Genomic DNA, 14,472 nt, shown 5'->3' on the forward strand with positions numbered 1-14,472 from the left:
ATTTCGATACACTTGCACAACAACAATACAATTCTTGTAGGTATGCAAATGCTCGAAGGCATTCCACGCGTTGTCTCTATCATTTCCATATTCTCAGCCATCTTGTCGTCTCTCTGAAGTCTCAGTTTTACATAAATACTAATTTCCCAATGTAGATCCCTCATATATACTTTCATCTTACATTCACTTACCAATCTCCTTCCATTTCAATCGAAGATAAACACAGCTGGAGCTGGGCAACGTCATAAACACACATGCGCGCGGCGGTAATGACACTCCGGATTGTGGGAAAACTCACCAAGGAAGGTCCTGACATCCGATAAGAAGCCTCGGCGCAAATGACTCGGCGCAAGCGACACGGACTCGGTAGGTATAAAGAGAGGGGAAGAGGATAAAGAATCGACAGGAGAATGGAAGAGAAAAACGGAGAGAGAGAAAGATAAATGAAGACGTGTAGGAGAAAAAGAATTAGAGAAGCGAGAGAGAAAGAGCGAGGATGAAGAGAAATAACAGAAAATTGAGAAGTGAGAATATAAATAACTTCTTGTGCACGATCCAAATTGTGTAAATTAAGAGTCTGAAGTTTCATACCGTTTACATACTGATTTCCATTTGAGATTTCAGGAATGAGCTTTCTGGAAATAGATTGTGAGTTTTGGGATGTCCAACCTGCTCTAACAGAATTATGGTAAATACGCTTAAACCGTAGATGCTTCCAAAGAGTATGTTGGGCCATGTTATTAAATTTCGTACTTCGTTCGTAACAGTCTGAATAATAAACTCGTTTTGGTTGATAACACAGTGGCGTATTCTAAACAACTGACCTGGTTTACCGCAACAATTCTTATATATTGCATATATTTATAATACTCTTCCTACCATCTAATAAATTAGATATAATAGAAATAAAAAGCCATTCATTGCAGGCATGCAAGTTGAAGCAAGCCTTTTACTTGAACTTCAACGAAGCATCCTAGTATTCACTTTTCGAAATTGCAATTACGATTTTGATAACTTCAATGAAACTCGGACGTCATTATTTAATATTTCTATATATTTTATCACTTATTCATTTACTGTCTTCTGTTTTTCGTTGCTATGCTCAAAATATGTATAGAAATTTATACATCGCAATTTCACATTATCAATAATTAATTATACATCTTATTAATTCAACAACGTTTTGGAACATAACAAAATAGTAATTGATAACAACATAAATATCATAATGCATGCTAAACACAAAATTAAACAATAAATAATAAATGAAATAAATGAACATATTTGGGTCAGTCACAATACGCACCCTATCCGGGTGAAAATTTTCGACTTATTTAAGTTCTGTAAATATCGAAAATTTTACATTTAATTACAAACTTGTGAACATTGCATTTTTAAATTACAACATAAATTATATTTTTTCAAACAATATTAATTCAGTTCACTATGATCTCCGTGAATCAAACTTGACTGACATATTCTTAATTTTGTTTTAGTTGCATGCATTCAGTACATTAAATGAATAAACAATATTATTGACTATGCAAATATCCAACATTTTTCATTGTAGAAGTGTCCGTAGTTACCTTAACCCAATTACATTCAAGAATTATTTAGGTAAATTTAAGCAACTCTGTTTTCCTGTCGGCTGAACAATTAAACTTCTTTACATTAGACAAATTTTGTTTATTTACAAATTTCTTTCCATCTAGAGACATACGTTCCACATAATTGTTCTTAACATTTTTAACTAACTAAGGACCTAACCATAAATCCAGAAATTTGTGAATTTTCTTATTAAGCAAGCTGCTCTTCTCGTGGTTTTTAACAAGAACAATATCGTTGACTGCGATTGTGATACTCCTTCCATCCTATTTCTTCGTTTTGGTTATAACCCTTTTCTTCATTCTTGTTTTTGCCATTAGACATTTATTCTGCCATGTCACCTTCTCCAGTTCAGATGGCCAATTAATTTGATGAAAAACTGCATTCTTGACATTATCATGAAGAAACAATTCATTCGGCGTAAATCCTGTAACCTCAGATACCGAACTGTTTAAAAGTCCAATGATTATACTTAAGTGTTTAAACCACTGCTGATGATTATCCTTTGTGTATAGTCTTAGTAGCCTGATTATTTCCTTATTGTATCGCTCAATTGGGTTGGCGAAAGGTGAATACACTGATGTTGTAACATGTTTTATTCCATTCGATTCTACAAAACTCTTCCATTCACCTGATCGAAATTGAGATCCATTGTCAGACAAAATTACTTTAGAAAGTGGATAGTGATAAAAATATTGCAGTTGGAACTTATTTATAATTTCCTTTGTTGTAGCTTTTCTCAAAGGGTAGGCCATTATAAATTTCGACATAACGTCCACTATTGTTATAATTAAGCTATAACCTTGTGATTTCAGTAAAGGTCCAATAAGGTCTATAGAAAGCATACTGTGAGGGGTTGTAGTATGTACATGCAAAATTTCTTTACCAATTTTTAAGACTGCCTGCTTAGTCTTTGCATATGTTAAACAGTTTCTGTGATATTCCTTAATAGTATCTTTCATTTTTGGCCAAAAAGAACAATGTTTGCATTTATTATGAACCTTAAAATATCCGAAATGTCCTTGCTTATCGTGAAGTCGATGTAGAATTTTAGGTACCAACTCCCTTGGAACTACCAGTTTCCACTTATCGTCTGGAAAGTGCTTCAGAAACAGAAAAATGTCATGGAATGTGTAAATCTCTTTGGATCCTTTCGGAGTATTGCCTTCCTTTAAATGCCATATAATTTCAGAACAGCATAGATCCAGTCTTTGACTCTCCTTCCAAAAGTCAACTGTGTCCTCATCAACAATATCTAGATTCAAATAATTAATGTATAATTCATTGATGAGAGGAACGCCTGTAGACAAATCAGGATACCTACTAAGAGTATCGGCAGCTTGGTTACAAGTTCCAGGTATATGATGCACGGAATAATCAAATCCTTGTAGTTTTAAGTACCATCTGTTTAGTCTCTGATTTAATGATTTATACAAATGAACTTTGGTTCCAGCAACATATATATAAAATTTTTCAAAAGCAAAAAGAATTGCCAAACATTCGATCTCGTGCGTACTGTAAGTCACCTCATTACCGCGAAGAACTCTGCTTGCATATTGTATAATCTTGAGATCCTCTCCTGAAGTGTCGCCATTTTGCCATAAAACCGCACCGATCCCCTTCTTCGAGCCATCTACATTTATGTTGAAAGGTTTTGAAAAATCAGGTTGTGCTAAACCCTCGGGAGATATAACTAACTCACGTAACTTCTCAAATGCCTTTGAATGCAATTCCTTCCACATCCAAGGAACATCAGATTTCAGAAGTTCATAAAGAGGCTGAGCAGTTTCTGCAAATTTATTTATAAATCTTCGTCTCCAGTTGACCAAGCCAAGGAATTTACGAAGAGCTCTTTTGTTATTAGGTGTCGGAAAATTTATTATTGCAGAATTCTTGCTTGGATCAACTTTAATTTGGCTCCCAGAAACTATATGTCCAAGAAAAGAAATTTCCTTACATGAAAATTTGCACTTCGAAAACTTAATTGACATATTAGCCTCCTTGAGTTTCTGAATAACAGCTTCTATATGCCGTAAATGTTCCTGCCAAGTTTTACTGAAGATCAAGAGGTCATCCAAGTAGCAAACAACATAATCATTAAATTCCCTCTTGAATATATTATTCGTTCTGTCTTGGAAAACAGAAACTGCAGATTTTATACCAAAAGGAAGATATCGAAAGAGATACTGCCTTCCACGATATGAGAAAGCAGTATAAATATATGAATCCGGACTTAACGGGATCTGAAAATATCCACAAGATAAGTCAATAGAAGGAAAATACTGCGCTCCCAAAAAGCGTTGCAACATTTCATTGATTGGTTCCACTCTAACTTCCGGACTAATAACATGCTTATTTAAATTCCTAAAATCCACAACTGGCCTCTACAGACCCCCCTGTTTCGGGACTATGTGCAAAGGATTTAAATATGGCGAAGATTCTTGGTAAATTATGCCCCAACTTTCCCATTTGGCAAGTTCTTCTTCCAAAGGTTTTCTTCTAGAAATCGGAATGGGATATGGTGCAGTAGATACAGGTATTTCTGTGTCCAATTGTAGCTTATATACCTCTATATTTGCATGTCTTGGTCTATCGGAAAATTGGTTATGATACTTCCATAAAAGTGAAAGTAAATCTTGTTTTTGTACTTCATTTATGTCGTTAATTTCAAAAACTTTATTGTAAATATCGCTCTTAGAAGGCATGTATTCGATATCTGATACAGGCACATAATTTAACAATCCACAACACTTCAATTTATTTGCTTTGGATTGAGGTTCATTCTTAATCGTAGAGCTACAATATTCATCACATTTAGAGTGTAACAAATTAGAATCTTCATTATTTAATGAAGCACAAATTTCCTTACCTGAAGAACTTACTAAACTTATGTGCTATGACCTGAGATCTACTATAGCCTTATACTATCGTAAGAATGGAACTCCCAAAATAACATCCTTTATAATAAAGAATTCCATAGGAAAATATTCATCAACAATTTGAAGGCTTATCGTTTTGCAACCAGCAATCTTGCAACTTTTACTTCCAACAAATCCAGACAATCCGATATCTTCAACCTCGTCTAATCTAAGATTACCAATCAATGATGTAATTTTGCACCAAACTTCGTAATTTAAAACATTTGCTTGACTTCCAGAGTCTATTATACAAGTAATAGGTAATTTACATATGAGTGTCCTTGTATATTGGAACTTCCGTTACAGGAATAGGAACACCATCCTCATTAAAAGTCCAGTCTGGTTCATCGTCGAACCATTCTAACAGAAAGTTTATTTCAAATGTTTTGAAAGATGAACTCGCATTATTTACAACATTAATACAATCTTCTTCACTAACACTATCATCAATTGAACGTTGCCTCTTAACAGGACAGCAGAGGGACTGAGGTACTTCCTTCTGCGCAACTAATTTAAAGATGCTGTGTTAGGAATTTGTTGCTGTATCGATCCTTGTACTTGATCTATTCGCGAAGTATTTTGTTCACGTGCCATTCTTGTAGAATCAGAATTAATTTGTGATACCAAACCTGCTGCTTCAGGTTGTGAATTTAATGAATTTGAATTTGCAGGAAAACTCTGATATGGCATTGTATTATTATTATTATTAGCACTGCGATTTTCATTCCTGTAATAGAATCGCGATTGATTGAGCAAATTTTCATCATTAAATTGTCCTGTAGCGGAACGATAATTATCTTGCCAGTAATTATTTCGGAATTGTCCTCCGTTTCTAGATCTCAAGCCATTATAATTGTTTCGTGCAGCAAAATTTCCATGATGTCCATAATTATTAGAGGTTCGCCTAAAATTGTTGAAATATCGACCTCGAAGATTGTTTCCCTGCCGATTTTCGTAACCTTGATTGATAACAGCATTGGCTTTGGTTTGGTTTGAGTTGCTGTTTTAAGTCCACTTTATGCACAGTAAGGCTAATCAGGACTGGACCTACAGTTTAAAGTGGGATCCGAACCACTTGTGCCTAACAGCATTGGCTTCTAACTCACTACAAGTTGGAGTCTGAGTACAAACACTAGTGGTCTTCGAGCGTCGAACGTTAACTTGCCGCACATTTAACTTGCCTCTATTTTGTTCAGAGTTCTTAAAAATTTTTGGAATATTTTCACTTTCGTTGTCTTCATTAGGAAGAACAACAAGCCCCTTTCTACTAAATTTTATTACATCTAATCTTCTTAACATGCTAGTTAGTTGATCTACTGAACGAATTTCGTGACAAGTAATGTGATTGGCAATATTATCAGGTAATTGGCTAAGTATTAACTGCACAACATCTATATCTTGAGGATTTTCAACCAAATTACAATAACTGGAGTGAGTTTTTAAAGCAAAAGTCTCTAAACTGCCATGTACACTGGGATCGTATTTGCGATTCCTCAATACGGAGAGTTGTGAGTGGATAACTTCCGAAGAAGCAAACTGATTAATGAATTCTTGTACAAACTGATCGTAAGAATTAAAATAATAGTTATGAGTCCGAAACCAATAACCAGCTCTTCCAATGAAGCATTGTTGAATACTTTGCAGTTTCATCTCTGTTGGCACTCCTACAACATTTAATTTAATATGTTATCCAGCTATTCAATATATTCTATCGCTGATTGTTGCTCTATCTTTCCCGAGAACTTGGGCAATTGAGATAATTCACTTAATTTTAAACGTCCACTTCTTGCATTTCCTTCTCCATTGCATGTATTTCTAGTTATAGGTTGATCACTTCTTCCTCTCGAACTATACGGTAGATTATAGTAAATATGATTTGCTCCGTTTAACCCTGTGTTACTACAGTTATGCAATCTCGAACCATTTACAGAAAAATGAGAATCATCGTGATTGTTCGAAACTGAACATGGTACACTTGCATCACGATAGATATTAGTAACACAATCATTTTGTGGATTAGGTTCTGATATTTGTGGGTTAAAATCACACCACATACAAGGAGAATTAACGCTTTGATCCAGATGACAATGTGGATTATTATGTACATTACTAACATTGTCATTATTCTTAGTAAACACAGAACTAGAAGTAGGATGTGCATTTGTACCAAACAGTTGATAGCAAGCATCAATGTAGTTATATTTATTTCTCAGCACCTAACTCTTGTTTTTGGAATGGACCTTCTGCGTCGTCACTTCGGAATTTCTTTACGGAAGTTTCTTCAGAGCTAGATCCAACGGACATGTTTACGAGCAAGAGTATTAGTAACATTCTTCTTACCGGAAACTGTCCTAGAAGAATCATCTGATACATCACTAGACGAAGTGCTGAGTACAACATCACACTGAGTTCTTCCGTTCCTACATTTATTAGATTCTGTATTATCCACAACAATTGATTTTGTTCTATTACTATTACTATTTGTAACAACAGAATTATGAGCAGAGGAATTATGTGTAAGGGCTACGCTACCTTCATCATTATCGTTAACCTTGACTGTTAAATCCTTGCCATCAGCTTGAAGCTTTTTGATATTTTGTTCTATACCTTCAATATGGTAATTAAACTGTTGGAACCTTTCTGTACAATGAGAAATATGCTTATGTGTACATCAGCATTAACATCGCTTTTACTTTCTAAAATAGTGACTCTAGATATAAGATCAACTATATTAGCAGAGCAGTCATTACAATTTGAATTGAGATTATCTAAACCTTGGTCATAATCAAGAACGTGTTCTTTCAATGTTAATTGCACATTTTCAAATTCAGATAGTTTGATATCAACATTACGACATTTATTAACAAACACAGATTCAAGACGTGTATTTGATTGTAAACACACTGTACTAACCGCATCTATTTTGTCCTTAAATTCAGACATTAAAATATTGAGCCGATTGTTAACATGACTATAATCATGATTAACAGCTTCAAATTTGACACCAAGCTGTGAAGATAACTTTGTATGTGCACTAGATAATTCAGCTTGTTTTAAAGATATAACGTCACGTTTAACCTGAATATTTTCATTAGACAGATTTAATTCTGATCTAAGTTCCTGATTAGACTGTTCAAACTGAGTCTTAATTTCCTGATTAGACTGTTCAAACTGAGTCTTAAGTTCCTGATTAGAACTTACAACAGCTAATTGTATGCTTCTAATGCTGTTTAGTATGTCATTTAAATTAGGATTATACTTTCCAAATACACTGGCAATTGGTAAGGATCGTAACTGGAATCTGTTACAAACAGTATTTGTTTTTTTGTTTCTTTTTTGTGATTGTGTATGAATTTGTATGCTTGGGTTTCTTCCATGGTTCTGTGTAGCTTATAAGAGCCAATAAGGTTTGAACTTTCAGCCCTCCCCCATGCGACGCGGGAGGAAGTATAAATATGGCCTGTGTCAGAGGACAGGGGGAGTGTGTTTTTGAACTGGATAGCAGAAGGGAGAGCGATCTTCGGGCTCCAGTGGCCTCCCTTGAGAAAAAGCATCCCGAGGCAGTTCTGCCGATGCTCAGCTTTCCACTTGGCAGTTCTGCCGTGGGGCTCACGTTAGAGGAATGTAAATAATGTAACTTAAAGAATTATTGGAAGAATCCGAGCCTTGTTTTGTTAAATTGTAAATAAATGTATAAAGCCCATTTCTGCGAGTTTTCAGCAATCACCCTGCAACATTAATTCAGTAAGTTCTTGCCTGTGATTGATTCTTTGGTTCCGAGCGCTCTGGTGAGGAACGGGATGGGAACCCAGGACTAACGAGCCTATTTAGTTGTTTATTTGGGTTTTTCCTGCCAGAAGCGGCCCGGTAAGGGTGGAGTGTTGCGGAACAGAGAATTATTGGGGTCTCGTCCTTGGATTTTTTGTGTGAAAGGACACAGGCAAAGAAAGGAAAACGGTTGCTGTAAAGGGTCGAAATGTTGACAAGGGCTCAGTCTGCGTTGTCGTCCGTTAATGGGGAAACTAGTTCGACGGCAACAATGGGTACAGAAAATAATGCAAGAGTAACAAACAGGCCGAAGATTCTTCCAGACGACATTAGAGTACAGTTACCGACTTTTAATGGGGAAACAAAAGGGATGGAAGTTTATAGCTTTTTGGATGAACTGGATGCATACAGGGATCTTTTGGGCATAAATGAAGAGGAATTATTGCTTTATCACCTTCCGTTAGCGTTAAAAGGAGAGGCGAAGGAATTCTTTCATTTTGCAAGCCCGTTTGAAGGGTATGTGCAATTCAGGGATTTGTTGCTCAAGAATTTTCATGGGTTGGATCACGAACGGGAATTAGAGCGATTCTTGGATTCTCGCTTTCAGCTAAAGAGCGAGTCATTGGCAGTCTATATTCGTAAGATAGATAGATGGTTCGAGAGGGCAAAATCCACCGCTACAGTCGAAGAGAAGGTTAATTTTATTCGGCGTAAATGTAACCCTGTGTATCGTGAGAGATTAAGATGTCAGAATTTCAACAGCATGAAAGAGCTTCACGCGTATGCTTTGAATCTGCAGGGAGAGATGTTGGAAAACGCTACATTTCCTCAGTATGAGACAGAACAGGAAATCATTAACTTTGCCTTGAGAGGCGATACACCTCCTCAGTCCGAGGGGCTGGTGGCCGTTAGAGGGGCGAGTAGCGCCGCGGGGGATGATCTGCTATGTGTTCTCGATCCTGCCAAATATTCTAGGTTAGGGAAGGAAACCCCTGCTGTTTCGAGGGAGACAAAAGCGACTACTGACCACCCAAGAATGTCTGGCAAAGAACGCAAGTGTTACGTTTGTCAATCAACTGCACATCTGGCAAGTTTTCACAAAGCTGCAAGGAAAGATTATGTTTCAGAGTCAAGAGAACGTAATGGACACGGCGTGACAGTGAGACGCGCCTGTAGTTCGACAATAAAGATGTCAAATAGTAAAATTCAGGAACCTTTCGTTTTTGGAAAAATAAGTGGAATTCAGATCCCTATGTATATGGATACCGGGGCTAATATATCCTGCATGAGTTTGTCTTTATTTCGGAAATTGGAAGGAAAGGTGGTGAAATTACGTCATAGCAAACTGAATGTGCAGTTAGCTGAAGGGATAACAAGAACTGTGGGACATGTCTTTTTCAATGTAACTTTCTATGGTCAACGGGTCCGAGAGAAATTCTTTGTTTTGGAGAATCCCCAGAATGACGTGATCGCCGGTAGAAGTTTTATGGCCAGGGCGAAGATTTTAATTGCACCCGCGTTGAACGGTTGGGCTTTTCTGAATGAGAGAGACGATATTATTCCTTTTGACACAATTGGGAAGAAAGAGAAGAAAACTAGTAACCTCCTGTCTTCCACTGTCATTCACGTAGAAGAGAACCGCGACAAAGAAGTGTTGCAAACCCCCAGAACCGAAAAAGTCAGGAAAAAGAAAAGTTTATCGGCGAGGAAAGAAAAAGAGGATCATATTCCGATTAGCGACCTGAAGGATGTGAATGAGAAATTCAGTAAGTTCCAGGAAAAAAGGAAGAGAAAGAAGCCTATTTGCATGGGAAGAGAAGACTCTGGTTCGAGTCCCGGTACTTCGGCTGCGCAGGAAACGGAACGAGAGAAAGTAACCTTAGTTGACATTAAGGAGGATGTAATGTCACTTGCTACTTCGGATGATGATGGACGGAACAGCGAAGATGAAGAATTGTATTGCTCTGTTTTCTTTAAACGTCTTTTGAGAGACAACCCTGACACCGCTTCTGTTGAACTCCTTCGTGATGTAACACCCGAGCTTCGTGGCGAAATCAACAGTTGCACTCAGTCAGCAATAGAACCTAATGCAAAGAAGTTGGAAGTAAACGAAATAACAACCGGCAATATAAACTTGGAAGATAAGCGATTATGGGCAAGAGAGCAACGGAAGGACCCATATTTGTCTTTGTTAATTGCGTACCTTAAGGGAGAGGAAGTTCAATTGGGTGAGAAATTGAACAAGAAAGTTTTCGATTTTCATCTGAGCACTTCTTACCTGGATGAAGATGGGATTCTCTACAGAAACATAGAAGAAGGGAAGGGGATGTTTCCCGTGTTTGGACAGCAGCAAAAGATTTGGACACCGGATTCGTTGAAATCGGAAGTGCTGCGAATATCCCATGACGAAGTTCACGCCGCACATCCAGGAGCAGCTAAGACTCTTTTCAAGATTTTGGAACAGTTTACGTGGAAAAATGTTTACTCTGATGTTAGAGATTACTGCAGATCATGCCTCACCTGTTTGAGATACAATCCAGATTCTTGTAAAAAGATGGGATTCATGAGAAGTCGCAATCAGCCACGCCCAGGAGTGAAATTGTATGGAGATTTGTTTGGACCATTTCCGACCAGTTCTAAGGGGCGTTATCGCTACGTATTTCTCATTGAAGATTCTTTTACGAGACACATATTCTTGGAACCCTTGACAACAGTGACGGCTAGGACAATTTCCAACGCTTTATTGAAATATTGTCACCTTTACGGCTTTCCATCGATATTTACCAGTGACAATCGAGGTGTGTTTCGTAGCCGCCTGTTTCGCCAAGTAATGAAAACCATCAACTGCAAACCCGTGTACATTACTCCATACCACCCACAAGCAGATCTCGCAGAAGCATCAATTGAGACAGTAAAGAGAGCGATAGCCAAGTTTTGCACAGAACACAGCAGGTGGGCAGAAAACTTGGATTCGATCGCATTAGCAGTGAACAACCAGGTGAAAAGATGCCCGAAGCGTGACGTACGGTTTCTGGTGGAAACGAAAGGCGCCGGGAAGAACGGTCAGCTGACCCAGAGACACCCCATGGAGCTTCGGGGGAAACAGCTGGGTAGACCATAACAAACCAGTCTTTTCTCTTTTGCCGATCCCTTACAAAATAGTTTCTTTAAAGGGACAGTTCTAATTGAAATCACCATTAGTTAAAAGTTTATTTTTATTCGGAGGCATATTTACTCGCGAGTGTTAGCACTTTCTGTAGTAATTAAGCAGAGAAGTGCCGCGAATTCACGTGCTGGACAGTACTCCCACCCTAGGAGTGGATAGAGAGAGGTTCGATCCCAGACCCTCACAAGAAGGAAGCCGCCTGGAAGAGGACGTCCTTGCCATGGATGTAAAACAGCCCACACCTGGAAATGGACTTCTGACGATGAATTAGGATGTCACCGGTTCCAGAGATCACCGGATGCAGTGAGGAACATTCGGAGAGACTTATTCCGGAAAGTGTAAAGTCAGTGAAGTGAAGTGAAGTGGACGGTGTTAGTGTTTTTTTTAATTTCAGGCAAAACCTCACCAGGACATTGGACTCACAGACTTACCTGGGTAAGAACTTTTTTTTCGGTGAGGGGAGTATAATACTGTTACAAACAGTATTTGTTTTTTTGTTTCTTTTTTGTGATTGTGTATGAATTTGTATGCTTGGGTTTCTTCCATGGTTCTGTGTAGCTTATAAGAGCCAATAAGGTTTGAACTTTCAGCCCTCCCCCATGCGACGCGGGAGGAAGTATAAATATGGCCTGTGTCAGAGGACAGGGGGAGTGTGTTTTTGAACTGGATAGCAGAAGGGAGAGCGATCTTCGGGCTCCAGTGGCCTCCCTTGAGAAAAAGCATCCCGAGGCAGTTCTGCCGATGCTCAGCTTTCCACTTGGCAGTTCTGCCGTGGGGCTCACGTTAGAGGAATGTAAATAATGTAACTTAAAGAATTATTGGAAGAATCCGAGCCTTGTTTTGTTAAATTGTAAATAAATGTATAAAGCCCATTTCTGCGAGTTTTCAGCAATCACCCTGCAACATTAATTCAGTAAGTTCTTGCCTGTGATTGATTCTTTGGTTCCGAGCGCTCTGGTGAGGAACGGGATGGGAACCCAGGACTAACGAGCCTATTTAGTTGTTTATTTGGGTTTTTCCTGCCAGAAGCGGCCCGGTAAGGGTGGAGTGTTGCGGAACAGAGAATTATTGGGGTCTCGTCCTTGGATTTTTTGTGTGAAAGGACACAGGCAAAGAAAGGAAAACGGTTGCTGTAAAGGGTCGAAATGTTGACAAGGGCTCAGTCTGCGTTGTCGTCCGTTAATGGGGAAACTAGTTCGACGCCAACAATGGGTACAGAAAATAATGCAAGAGTAACAAACAGGCCGAAGATTCTTCCAGACGACATTAGAGTACAGTTACCGACTTTTAATGGGGAAACAAAAGGGATGGAAGTTTATAGCTTTTTGGATGAACTGGATGCATACAGGGATCTTTTGGGCATAAATGAAGAGGAATTATTGCTTTATCACCTTCCGTTAGCGTTAAAAGGAGAGGCGAAGGAATTCTTTCATTTTGCAAGCCCGTTTGAAGGGTATGTGCAATTCAGGGATTTGTTGCTCAAGAATTTTCATGGGTTGGATCACGAACGGGAATTAGAGCGATTCTTGGATTCTCGCTTTCAGCTAAAGAGCGAGTCATTGGCAGTCTATATTCGTAAGATAGATAGATGGTTCGAGAGGGCAAAATCCACCGCTACAGTCGAAGAGAAGGTTAATTTTATTCGGCGTAAATGTAACCCTGTGTATCGTGAGAGATTAAGATGTCAGAATTTCAACAGCATGAAAGAGCTTCACGCGTATGCTTTGAATCTGCAGGGAGAGATGTTGGAAAACGCTACATTTCCTCAGTATGAGACAGAACAGGAAATCATTAACTTTGCCTTGAGAGGCGATACACCTCCTCAGTCCGAGGGGCTGGTGGCCGTTAGAGGGGCGAGTAGCGCCGCGGGGGATGATCTGCTATGTGTTCTCGATCCTGCCAAATATTCTAGGTTAGGGAAGGAAACCCCTGCTGTTTCGAGGGAGACAAAAGCGACTACTGACCACCCAAGAATGTCTGGCAAAGAACGCAAGTGTTACGTTTGTCAATCAACTGCACATCTGGCAAGTTTTCACAAAGCTGCAAGGAAAGATTATGTTTCAGAGTCAAGAGAACGTAATGGACACGGCGTGACAGTGAGACGCGCCTGTAGTTCGACAATAAAGATGTCAAATAGTAAAATTCAGGAACCTTTCGTTTTTGGAAAAATAAATGGAATTCAGATCCCTATGTATATGGATACCGGGGCTAATATATCCTGCATGAGTTTGTCTTTATTTCGGAAATTGGAAGGAAAGGGGGTGAAATTACGTCATAGCAAACTGCACATTTTCAAATTCAGATAGTTTGATATCAACATTACGACATTTATTAACAAACACAGATTCAAGACGTGTATTTGATTGTAAACACACTGTACTAACCGCATCTATTTTGTCCTTAAATTCAGACATTAAAATATTGAGCCGATTGTTAACATGACTATAATCATGATTAACAGCTTCAAATTTGACACCAAGCTGTGAAGATAACTTTGTATGTGCACTAGATAATTCAGCTTGTTTTAAAGATATAACGTCACGTTTAACCTGAATATTTTCATTAGACAGATTTAATTCTGATCTAAGTTCCTGATTAGACTGTTCAAACTGAGTCTTAATTTCCTGATTAGACTGTTCAAACTGAGTCTTAAGTTCCTGATTAGAACTTACAACAGCTAATTGTATGCTTCTAATGCTGTTTAGTATGTCATTTAAATTAGGATTATACTTTCCAAATACACTGGCAATTGGTAAGGATCGTAACTGGAATCTGTTACAAACAGTATTTGTTTTTTTGTTTCTTTTTTGTGATTGTGTATGAATTTGTATGCTTGGGTTTCTTCCATGGTTCTGTGTAGCTTATAAGAGCCAATAAGGTTTGAACTTTCAGCCCTCCCCCATGCGACGCGGGAGGAAGTATAAATATGGCCTGTGTCAGAGGACAGGGGGAGTGTGTTTTTGAACTGGATAGCAGAAGGGAGAGCGATCTTCGGGCTCCAGTGGCCTCCCTTGA

This window comes from Lepisma saccharinum, chromosome 14, assembly GCF_977018435.1.
Source record: "Lepisma saccharinum chromosome 14, izLepSacc3.1, whole genome shotgun sequence".
In the NCBI taxonomy this organism is placed as follows: Eukaryota; Metazoa; Arthropoda; class Insecta; order Zygentoma; family Lepismatidae; genus Lepisma; species Lepisma saccharinum.